Source organism: Dama dama, chromosome 18 (genome assembly GCF_033118175.1).
Source record: "Dama dama isolate Ldn47 chromosome 18, ASM3311817v1, whole genome shotgun sequence".
In the NCBI taxonomy this organism is placed as follows: domain Eukaryota; kingdom Metazoa; phylum Chordata; class Mammalia; order Artiodactyla; family Cervidae; genus Dama; species Dama dama.
Genome location: NC_083698.1, coordinates 11,742,283 through 11,755,175, shown reverse-complemented (window position 1 = coordinate 11,755,175; position 12,893 = coordinate 11,742,283). Strand labels below are relative to the sequence as shown.

General features: G+C 36.9%; 1 protein-coding gene and 1 pseudogene across 1 annotated transcript in view; one reads left to right on the top strand and one right to left on the bottom strand.

Annotated features, from left to right (window-relative positions):
• PPP1R9A (protein phosphatase 1 regulatory subunit 9A) overlaps positions 1-12,893 on the bottom strand; it is a 322,249-nt gene that overhangs the window by 34,200 nt on the left and 275,156 nt on the right. The window lies entirely within an intron of this gene.
• LOC133073240 (small nucleolar RNA U3) lies at positions 8,676-8,770 on the top strand (annotated as a pseudogene).

The following is a 12,893-nucleotide window of genomic DNA, read 5'->3' as shown; positions in this document are numbered from 1 at the left end:
AAACTTCCTACAGCAAAAGTTACCAAAACCGTAACTGTAAGGGCTATACCACTTTGGTCTTAATATTTATATATATTTTTTCCACTCAAAACAGAGTTTCTGAAAATTTAGCTTGTTCTTCTTTGAACTCTCTAGAAAGACTAGCAAAGAACTTACCTCAACAGCAAATTTAAAATAACTGGGGAAATAAAACAAGGTAGGCTATCCAAGCAAAACAAAAACAAAAAGCAATTAAATCACAAGTACGTAATTTATAGTATTATGCATGAAGTAGAATAAACTGCCCATTGATAGATAAAGAAGATGTGTACACACACACACACGAATATTCAGTTCAGTTCAGCTGCTCAGTCGTGCCCAACTCTTTGCCACCCATGGACAGCAGCACGCCAGGCCTCCCTGTCCATCACCAACTCTCAGAGCTTGCTCAAACTCATGTTCATCGAGTCAGTGATGCCATCCAAGCATTTCATCCCCTTATCATCCCCTTCTCCACTTGCCTTCAGTCTTTCCCAGCATCAGGGTCTTTTCTAAGGAGTCAGTTCTTCACATCAGGTGGCCAAAAGACTGGAGCTTCAGCTTAAGCATCAGTCCTTCCAATAAATATTCAAGATTAATTTCCTTTAGGATTGACTAGTTTGATCTCTTTGCAATTCAAGGGACTCGAGTCTCCTCCAACACCATAGTTCAAAAGCATCAATTCTTCCGCATTCAGCTTTCTTTATGGCCCAACTCTCACATCCATACATGACTGCTGGAAAAACCATAGCTTTGACTAGATGGACCTTTGTCAGCAAAGTAATGTCTCTGCTTTTTAATATGCTATCTAGGTTGGCCATAGCTTTTCTTCCAAGGAGCAAGCATCTTTTAATTTTGTAGCTGTAGTCACCATCTGCAGTGATTCTGGAGCCCAAGAATATATTCTGTCACTGTTTCCATTGTTTTCCCATCTATTTGCCGTGAAGTGATGAGACCAGATGCCATGATCTTTGTTTTTTGACTGTTGAGTTTTAAGCCAACTTTTTCACTCTCCTCTTTCATTTTCATCAAGAGGCTCTTTAGTTCCTCTTTGTTTTCCGCCATAAGGGTGATACCATCTGCATATCTGAGGTTACTGATATTTCTCCTGGCAATCTTGATTCCAGCTTGTGCTTCATCCAGCCCAGCGTTTCTCATGATGTACTCTGCATATAAGTTAAATAAGCAGGGTGACGATTCACAGCCTTGACGTACTCCTTTCCCAATTTGGAATCAGTCCGTTGTTCCACGTCAGGTTCTAACAGTTGCTTCTTGACCTGAATACAGATTTCTCAGGAGGCAGGTTAGGTGGTCTGCTATTCCTATCTCTTGAAGAATTTTCCACAGTTTGTTGTGATCCACGTAGTGAAAGGTTTTGGTGTAGTCAATAAAGCAGAAGTAGATGTTTTTCTGGAATTCTGTTGCTTTTTCTATGATTCAACAGATGTTGGCAATTTGATCTCTGGTTCCTCTGCCTTTTCTAAATCCAGCTTGAATATCTGGAAGTTCACAGTTCAAATGTACTGTTGGAGCTTGGAGAATTTTGAACATTACACTTTGCTAGCATGTGAGATGAGTGCAATTGTGTGGTAGTTTGAGCATTCTTTGGCATTGCCTTTCTTTGGGATTGGAATGAAAGCTGATCTTTTCCAGTCTCGTGGTCACTGTTGAGTTTTCCAAATTTGCTGGTATATTGAGTGCAGCACTTTCACAGCATCATCTTTTAGGATTTGAAATAACTCAACTAGAATTCCATCACCTCTACTAGCTTTGTTTGTAGTGATGCTTCCTAAGGCCCACTTGACTTTGCATTCCAGGATGTCTGACTCTAGGTGAGTGACCACACCATTGCAATTATCTGGGTCGTGAAGATCTTTTTTGTATAGCCCTTCTGTGTCTTCTTGCCACTTTGTCTTAGTATCTTCTGCTTCTCTTAGGTCCATACCTATTATTATTTTTATTATATTAGGTCCATACATATTATTACTCAGCCATAAAAAATAATGAAAGCTTGCTATTTGCAACAACATGGATGAACCTAAAGGGTATTTTGCTAAGTGAAGTAAATCAGACAGAGAAAGACAATTACTGTATGTGTTCATTTATATGTGGATCCAAAACACAAAACAAACAAACGTGACAAAGTAGAAATAGAGTTTTAGATACGGAAAACCAGCAGGGGTGGTGGTCAGAGATGTGGCAATGAATGAAACAGGTGAGGGAGATTAAGTAGTACAAGCTTCCAGTTAACAAAATAAATGAATCATGGGAATAAAATGTACAGAGTGCGGAATACAGTCAACAGTAATGTAATATCTTTGTATAGTAACACATGGTAAATGGGTTCACTGTGATGGTCATTTTGTCATGTATACAAATATCAAATCATTGTGTTGTGCACAGGAACTAACATAGTGTTATAGGTCAATTATACTTCAACACTCCTGTCCCAAGCAACCAACCAAAGAAACTCATAAAAAAAGATCAGATTTGTAGTTATCAAATGTGGGAGTTGGGGGAAGGGAAAATTAGATGAAGGCAGTCAAAGGTACAAAGTTCAGTGATAAGATAAATAAGTACTAGGAATATAATGTACATGATAAATACAATTAACATCCCTGTATGTTATATATGACATTTAAGAGAGTAAATCCTAGGAATTCTCATCACAAGGAAAAAATAATTTTTCTCTTTTTTCTTTTACTTTGTATCTGTAAGAGGTGACGGATGCTCACTAAACTTAATGTGGTAATCATTTCATGATATAAGTGAAATTATTATGCTGCATACCTTAAACTTATACAGTGCTGAATATCAATTATATCTCAAAAAAACCAGAAGATAAAAAATATAGTATAAGAGCTAAAAAGTTAAAAATAAATATATCTGCTCCAAATTTCCTTTTATTAACTTCTAAGTTTACATTCCAAGTTATTTGCATGCATCTCTGTCTCATTTCTTTTTCTCCTCACCATAAAAGACACTGATTTTTCAAAGGAAAATGTTCAAGTCTTTAAATAAAACAACTCAAAATTAAAAAAAAAAAAAGAGTCACACCAAATGACTTGGTAAAGGCTAGAGGGAGAATCCGATGTGGTTCTCCTTAGTCTGCCTCTCCATCCCCTTGATCTTGCTGCCCAGAGACTAAGTCAGGACTCAACAGCTGCCACCTAAAGGGAGGAGGGAAGGTTCCCATGAACATACGAAGGCACTGGCTGAGGAAAAGCGTTCTCCGGGTGAGTTTATTTGGAATGGTGCTACTCCTTACATTTGTACATGTAGCCACTCCTTAGATATAATGAAGCTTCATCATTAATCCTATTTTATCTTTTCAGAGTGCCAGTCATCAAATGAAGTAACAATGTTGAAGAAACTGATAATAAAGTGGGTCTTGGATTTAAATTATTAAAAATAAAGCAAATAATTGAGTTGCAGAAAATATTAACATATATGAATATTAATAGAGTAAAACAATTTTTCACAGTGGCATTAGCCCATGAAATTCTTTTCCACAGTACTATTAAGTATTAACTATGCTTAAATATATTATGTTATAAAAACAAGGAAGCATCTCAGATTGTACCTTTCTTATCTATGGAACATGGTGCTTGGCATACGGTTCTGACAAATAAAATTAAATATATTGTTCCCTGAGAGAAACATCCACTGAATAACAATATATACAGAAGGTTTTCCTTTTCATTTCCTATATTTGAAAGAAAAGTGGATAATAGAAAAGTCAGACCATTCAGGTATATTTAAAGACAGCTAAATATTTTCTAATCAGTAGTCTCTTTATTTTTCACATGTCAATAGAAAAAAAATAATCCCCTTGATCAGTTTCGTCCTTCTAACAAATTCTGAACTTGCAACTGCCCATTAAGAGTTGTGATCATTGGGAATCAACTTTACAAGCTCTTGTTTACATACAAAACATGGAAATACAACATAGAGGAATGCAATAATTTAGATACACTGCTGTACACACACATCTTACAATCTATCTATCTCACATTTGGATTGCACATTCTATAATACCAAAACTGTCCCATACGCGATCTCATTTGTTCCTCACAACAGCTCCAACAGACAGAGTAGCCAAGTATATATTTTGCTCTCCTGAAGCTCAGAAAACTTGACTGTCTTGTCCTCATTCACATAGCTAGTTGATGAGCTACCAAACCTTTCTAGTTTCTTGACTCCTAGGCCACTAGCCTGTGCACGCCAACTTAGCTGATGTTGAACAAATTATTAGAATCAGATTTTAATGCAATTAGAGTTCAGGGTTTTCAGCTGTCAATTCACATATGATGTGACTAGGAAATTCACTTCTCCAACAGGTTATTATTAAATATTATTAATCTTTCATATATGTGGAAGAGTATCAAAAAAGGAAGAAGTTGAAAGCTATAGAAAGATTATTTCTCAGATGATTTCTTCTCTTGTTGGTTTAGTAACGGTTACCCAGTTAGCTTTGGTTACCCAGTGACAAAAAGACCTAAGAAAGAAGCTCATTCTACTTTTGTGAGGCTGATTCCTTGTGCAACAGAACCTGAGCTCTGGAGCACCCAGCACAGTACACAACATCCAGGACTGCAGTAGCTACCTCATCACTTGATGCTGAACAAATAAAGTAAGGGAACACGAAAACTGCTTATTAGCAGGGTTGGGAGTACAGAGGTTATCCTGGAATCTGGCCCCATAGCTATTCAGTAATTTGCCTGGTTTGGTTTTGGACAACCCCAAAATGGCAATCTCAGATGCTTGCTTTATCATCAGCCAGCGCTGACTGGGTGCAAACCACTGAAGAGCACCTATTAGCTGCAGAGTTAGCGAAAGTCTGAGAGGCAGTGTTTTAGATCCATTACCCAAGGGGCCAACCACACATCACATCCAATTAACAATTTCTGAAGGCCTGGAAACAAAGATTTCAGGGTCTCTTTACAGCAGTGACTGAGCGCAGAAGACTTGATGCCTTTGAATTGTGATGCTGGAGAAGACTCTTGAGAGTCCCTTGGACTGCAAGGAGATGAAACCAGTCAGTCTTAATGGAAATCAGTCCTGAATATTCATTGGAAAGACTGATGCTGAAGCTCCAATACTTTGGCCACCTGAGGCGAAGAGTCAACTCCCTGGAAAAGACCCTGATGCTGGGAAAGACTAAAGTCAAAAGGAGAAGGGGGTGACAAGAGTATGAGATGGTTATATAGCATTATTGACTCAAGAGACACGAAGCCGAGCAATCTCTGGGAGATGGTGAAGGAAAGGGAAGCCTGGCGTGCTGCAGTTCATGGGGTCGCAAAGGTTGAACACGACTTAGCAACTGAACAGCAACAATGGATTATAAATCAGTAATCTGTGTTCCCATTCTGAGGAATAAAAAAAAAATTTTTTTTTTTAAAGAACCAGAAAACTGGAATTGAGCTGAGAATTTTCACTTCATCAACTCTTATGCCAGAAGGAAGTTGGAAGAAATGTCCAGAGGAAGCAACTAGTAAAGACACCACAAATAATATCCCCCTCAGAAGTATTACAGGGCATGTGTGAGAGAGAAGGAAAATGTGTGCAGGAATTCTGCTGCTGGGAACTAAGGGATGATCTAATGGCCAGTAGAAGCTGGCTTTTTAAAATCACGTCATGTAAGAATCAGAATATTACAATGAACCTTAGGGGTTCTAGCCCAGCTTTCTCTTTCAGGTAGGAAAACCAAGGCTGAGTGGTCACTAACTTGTCTACTGACCGTATCACACTTAATCTGTGGAAGACTGGATAGAGCGCAGTCCTCAGAAGCCTAGCCTCATCCTAGAAGGCCACTCTCAAGTCTTAAACTTCACAAGCAATCTTCCACCTTGTTTGAAACCTCTTTGTAGTCTTACTTTATGTTCCAAACAAAAATACTCATCAAGGGCTTATTTGGCAAATTCCCAGAAGGATATAGCATTAGGAGGAAAAAAACAAAAACAAACAAAAACAGAGGGATTTTATTTGACTGGGTATTTACCCAAGAAATAAAATGTTTGGATGGAAAAATGCGCTGTCAGTTTTGTGGATGACGATGGTTCCGCTGGTTCAACGTTTCTACGTCACGTGCTGCTCAGTGTAAAGAGCGGGACACAACTGAGCGACTACGCACGCGCGAAAAAAAGCACACAGTGTAAGGGTTTAGGCGGCCATGTTCTCTCCCGGCACTCCGCTCTGCAGAGACCTTAGTCAACAGCACAGAAAACGCTGCCTTCATAGCCCAGCGCCCTGGGTTCTTCCTCTACCCCTTCTCTGCAGGGCTTCTTGTTCTGCTGTCCATTAGAGGCAGAGGAAAACTCCCTTTCCCCTCCTCTCCTTTCTTCTCTATTCTTTCTTCCAGACCCTTCAGACTCTGAAATAGCTTATCTCTGACTCAAATGAAGCTAGACATACAAAAGAAGAGCAGACACAAGGGGATCAATAAACACAGCAGAAAGAGACAGCAAAGGTATGAAGCAGCTGACAATAATGCAGTTTTGAGTGGGTGGGACATCACCTCAAAATACCTGCATTTTAAGGCTAGCTTCAGTATTGATTCACATTGGATCCTTTAAAAGAGTTTAATGGATTTGATCACAATTTTAGCAGCTGTTATGAAAAATGTTCTGTGAAATTAGGATGTTATAGATCATATTATACAGAAACCAGCTCCCTACAGTAATGGTGTGAGTCACTCAGGTTTTCCGCTAGATTGATGTTGTTTTTGATGTAAATGGAATGCTGCCCACGGATCAGACATCAGCAGAGGGAACTGGAGCAGCATAACAATGGGGTCTGCTCTGCGTTCTTATGTGGATTATTCTCCTCAAAAACACTCACACCTTATACACCACCCTGCCTGGCTTGTGCTATTATCAACCAAAATGCTGAGCTTAATGAGGAACTTGGTGGCATCTTTATTGTTTTTCCTTTGTTTTTATTAGTTGGAGGCTAATTACTTTACAATATTGTAGTGGTTTTTGCCATACACTGACCTGAATCAGCCATGGATGTACATGTGTTCCCCATCCTGACCCCCCCTCCCACCTCCCTCCCCACCCCATCCCTCTGGGTCACCCAAGTGCACCACACAGATGTATAGAACAGACATTTGGACTCTATGGGAGAAGGCGAGGGTGGGATGATCTGAGAGAATAGCATTGAAACATGTATATTATCAAGTGTGAAACAGATCACCAGTCCAGGTTGGTGGCATCTTTAAACTCAAACAGTGTCTGCATATCATTCAGTCACTGCAAGTTCACTAAAGATGGGCCCATAGGGCTTTGGGTTGATACATATTGTATCAGAGGTGGACTAATGTACTTCAGAGAGATGGTGTGAAATAGTCACCATGAGAGGAGACTTGGGGTTAGTCTTCCTTGAATAGAATCCAAAACAGAGGCTGTCACTAAATTGGGCAATTTATCTAATTGCTCTTTCCCTTAGAATCCTCAGCTTCTAAACAGGCATGATGATAACAACATAATAAAGACTAAATGCATTAACACATATATAAATGCTTGGAAGAGCACATAATAAATGTCTATTTACTGACATACAAAAAAAGATATAGCAAGACACTCTTAAGTGACTAAAGCAAACTGCAGAACATGTATATTCATTTTAAATATTAAAAAAAGCAACATAAAATACATTTTCTAACAGTAAATATGTCCATATAATTTCATAGCAAGTGAACTGAAAAGATACACTTCATACTGATAATGGTGGTTACCTTCAAAGAAGATATTAGATTTGAAGAGGTTGGTCAACAGGTGCCTCAGTCTTACTTGTAATGTTAAAAAAAATTTTTGTGTTAAGATATTTTAGAAAAATCTATACATGACATGTAATTAAAATTAGCAAAAAAGAAAAAGCACACATTTAGTATATTTTATTTTAGAGACATCTTAATTTCATTCTAATCTGATAGCTCCAGTGTTCTAGGACTCAGATGCTGATATCAGCCCAGGATACCCAGTCAAAGTCCCCGCGACCATCAGACTGCCCTGACGTGAGAAGGCTGTCTTTATTACATATATGGAGACTGTTTGCCTGCTTGGCCATTTTACGGCCAGATGATTTGGACTAAAGAAGACCCTACAGCTTAGCTTCCTTCTAGCTACTTCTGTTTTAGTGGTGTAGGGGAAAATGTACCGAAGCAGATATGGTAATTTGAGGTCAAGTTATACAACTTTAGCTCACATAATGATAGCACTTTGGTTAGGAACCCACCCATGGGCAACTCTCACTCTAAACTCTATTAGTAATTCATTTCTTTACAGCCACCCAAAACCTGACAAATTTTGTACCCCAGGTAGTATTCATGAAATTTTAGGAGGCTGACTTGATTTCTTACCCTTTTAGATCAATCAGAAGATTATTGTTTCCTAAGTTTTAATTAGGTCTGACTTCATTGATGTATATATTTCATTTGCTAATCTTTGAAAAATATTGAGGAATTCTTTTTTACCTCTTTATCAACAAATGCAATCTCAAAACTATCCATATGGCCTTTGAAACATAATTTGGCTATTTGTTTTAATGCAGTGTTTTTCCAGTGCAGTCTGGTCTTTAACTCAGCCTTCTTCAGTTTATGGTCACTCCTATTCTCAGAGTAGAGAGAGGTCCAGGTTTTGCTGTCTGTATCTTTTAAGACTATACTTTCAGGGGTCATTTCTGTAGTTCATATCTCAGGAATGACTCTTTAGAAATGCCACTAGACTAGCCTACCCATGGAAGAAGTGGCTATTAGTCAGAAAAACAAACAAAAAACTATATGAGATATCCTAAATTCCACCATATGTCATTTGAAACACTTGTACAAGTTGCTTGATTCTGAGAATATAAAGGGATACAGAATTTAGATTTAGACAACGAGGCATTTCAATATCTTAGGACTCCTTCATTGTCAGCTATCTTTAGACTTTGACAGAAAAGATCTGCATTACCTAAAAATTGAATAGATGTTAAATTAAATCAAATGGGCAAACTGGCTGGGAACTGCAGACTTCTGTGAGCAGGACTATGAAGTCAAGTGTAGAACTTGGGTCTAGAAAGGTGGATTATGTGAATGTCCTTTTCTTAACATTCTAGAGTCTCTGACATGACAATAAACAAGCTTCCGTGTTCTTACTCAGGGTCTCCTACAGGTACCATATTAGCTTTTCTGTCAAAAATCTCTAGATATTAGTAATTCCAAGCATGCTAATTAGGTGACTTCCAAAATTATATATTTGATGCTACATCTTCCTTGATTATAGTATGGAAAGAATTCAGATTTTATGCCTTTGGTAGAGAATAACCTAAGTTACCTGAGATGAGAGTCGTTTGCTTCCTAAATGGGAAAGTATCTTTCGACTAGAGGAAAGACTGAGTTATGTACAGCATTAGAAGATTTAAGGAAACTTAAAATTTACAATACATTTAACAATAATAGATATGTATAAGGACTTCTTAAGTACTTTAAATATTGTCAGTTGCTAATAGTACATAAAAAGGAAATCAAATATAACAAATTCATAAATGTAATTTAAAATGTTTGCAGAAGTTCAATTAGCTAAGTCCATATATAGGAACTAAATATTCAAAGATCACTTAGTATTGATTTGTAAATCAAATTAAAAATTTAAAGAACTATGTTTTTGATAATGTAACTTGAATAAATCAAACATTAAAACCACAATAAAAATCAGAATGACTTTTTGGTGCCCCTAAACTCTTCTGTTTCATCAAAAAAAAAAAAAAAAGAAAGAAAAACCAACTCACAAGCAACAGAATTTTTAGTATACCTACATTCTAATGTTCCCTAACTTTTCTCATAGGTGGAATTTCCTATAGTTACCATAAATAATCAGGGCCAGTATTGAAGTAGAACATTATTTCATGTCCACCTACAAGAATTCAATTATAATCTGATGTCTGTGCCCCACAGTAACATAAAAAACTTTAAGGAACTTAAACTTTATTGGAACAACATGGTTGGCAGATTGTTCAGAACTATGCATACAAGATAATTTTCTGGTCCCAATTCTGGAAACAGCTGTTTATTTTCTGAGTTTTAATTCTCTAGATGCTATGATCCCATAACTGATCCTGTTTACCTCTTGGCTGATGGAGTAAATTTCACCTTAAGTGAAATCCTGAATAAAGCACAGGAACCCATTGTGCACACTGCATATACAAACACTGGGCAGAGTCTTCTCCTTTCCACTTTTATATCCCTCCATCCTGATCCCCAGCCTATTCTTCTAGTCAACTTACCTTAGCATAACCATATGGTGTCTTCCAAACTATATAACTGTGACCCCATAGTGAACCACATTATAAAACAAAAGAAACATTTCAAAATACAGCTATCTTGTACAATTTCTTTGAAAAGGAGTTATATTCCACATTTGGGTTAAAACTTTCTTTACTTCCAGAAGACCACAATCTACCTTATAGTTCAACTGGCTTTTGAACTTTACTCAAAAACCAAAATAAAATAGGAAGCAGCTCCCTTTTCCTAAAATTAACAGAAAATTACTAAGCTTAAGCTCATTCTGACAAAAATCACTTGCTTTCTATCAAAACAACTCTAGCTCTCTTCTAGTACTCATACATATCTCAGGATGACTGAAGGGTCTGGTGACTTCTGTGAACTTATGAAGACGCAGTGAGAAATACGAACCAAGCAGCGTTGCCAGTTTGCAACTCAATACCTCCTTTTGAATGCCTCCTTGATTTGGCAACAAAAGTCTTAATGGCTCACACACAGACAGATGCAAAACTTGCACAAAACTAGACAGGCAACTTAAGTGCTTTGCTTTCTGGGTAAGAGAACAGATTCTGGCTTTAATGATATGCCAGAAAACAATCAATAAGTATTGATTTCTCACTCATTTGGCTTGTTCATTAAAATTTTCCACAGTGACTTACTGGGAATTTTCAACCTTTAATTAGTACAAATCAATAATATTTCATGGCCAAAATTACTTACTGGGGATTAAAAGTTACTGAAAATAATTTGTTCAGAAATAATGAAAATTGTGAAAGTATACCAAGAAATTATATCTATATGCACGATAAAGAAAGCTTGAATCTAGTTGAGAATTCTCCCTGCCTCAGTTTAGAACTAAACAACATACCAGCATGGAAAGATGACTCTACTGCTCTGTACCTCGTGTGTGGTATAGGACACTCCTGATAATGGAGTACAAACATTCACTTTCCTTCTAATACCTTGCCATTTCATGAATTCTGACTTTAATTATGTCTTTAACTTTTGTTTAATATTCTGGATTCCAGTGCTAAAAGTGAATGTTTAGTGTATTCTCAGACTCCATTAGGAAATAAATCAGATGTGGTGATAGGAGTCTGGCCTGGCCTAGAATCCACAGGTATCAGAAAAGAGCTGCTAACGGTGAGGACTAGAGGAAAGGCAAAAAAAAAGACAAAGACAACACAAGGTTACAGCCTCAGCAAAAAATGCTTTTCTGGAGGAGTCCAAAGTCTAGGGACTTTCTTATCAATATAAATGTATGGCTGATGCTGACTTTTTATTTTCCCGTAAAATCTTAAACTAGTATTTATTTTAAGCCTAAAAAAAACCTTTGTGGTTTTTCTCATGCTCATCTTTTAATTATGCTACTTAAATTTTTTATATTTAAAAATATTTTATTTAAGCAAAAAAGTATACCACCTATATAAGTCATATAGAAATAGAAGAGGGAAAAAGACACGTACCTACCATTGAGTCTAAGAAATAAAATTACTTCTGAAGCCCTGCCTATGCCCTGTTCCTAGTTGCAACCCTTGTTTTTTTTCTCCTAGTTATTCTACAAAAGATCTCTAAAGAATATATTGATTAATTTTGCTTGCTTTATAAACTTTACATACATGGTAATGAATTGTATATAATTTCAAATCATTTATCTTTTTGTCTGCTCAATATTATGTTGAAAAGTTTGATCGGGATTAATCACCTTTTAACTGTAGCTATCATGAATGATGCTGCTGTGCCCTTTTGAATATGTCTCCTGGCACACAGCAAGAATTTCTAGAGAGCACACATATACACACAGAAGTGAACATGCTGGGCCGTAGAATTTGCACATATTCCATTTTACTAGACAACTCAAATTGTTTTAACAAAATAGTTGTATGAGTTTTCCTTTTTTCCCCTACATACTAGCTATCACATATTACCATGAAACTTTATCTTTGTCAATCATTTTATTTTTATTAAAAAGGTTGAACATTTATGTTCACCAACCTTTGGGTTTCTTCTTTTGTGAACAGATTGCTTATGTGTTTTGTCTATTTTTCTATTATGCTAGTTGTGTTTTTTTTATGATTGGGTAAGTTTTAAATATATTCTGGATAACAATAACCATCTTTTTTCTTAGTTACATGGGCTATAAATAGCCTCTCTCAATTTTTGGCTTCTAAGTTTTACTAGCGTCTTTTCAAAATCAGATTTTCTTAATATTATTGTGCTCAAATTTATCAAATTTTGCTTATGATTTGGAAATTTTTGTATTAAATAAGATATCACATGAGCATTCTCCTACATTTTCTTCTAAAAGTTTTAAATGTTGCCTTTCATTGTTGAGACTTTAATCCATTTGAAGTCTATTTCACAGATGGTATGAGATCAGATCCAACTTCAGTCTTCTCTTGAGTGGTCAGTTTCCCCAGCTGTCTGTTGGCCCATCCTTTCCCCACTGATCTGTCATGTCAGCTCTGTATCATTCTCAAACTAACATGAATGGACCAGTCTCTTTCTGGACTCTATTCCGTTGCACTGGTCTACCCGTCAGTTGCTGAGATTATACCACACTGTGTTAATACTGTTGCTTTACAATGAATCTCGGCAAGGAAAGAACAGG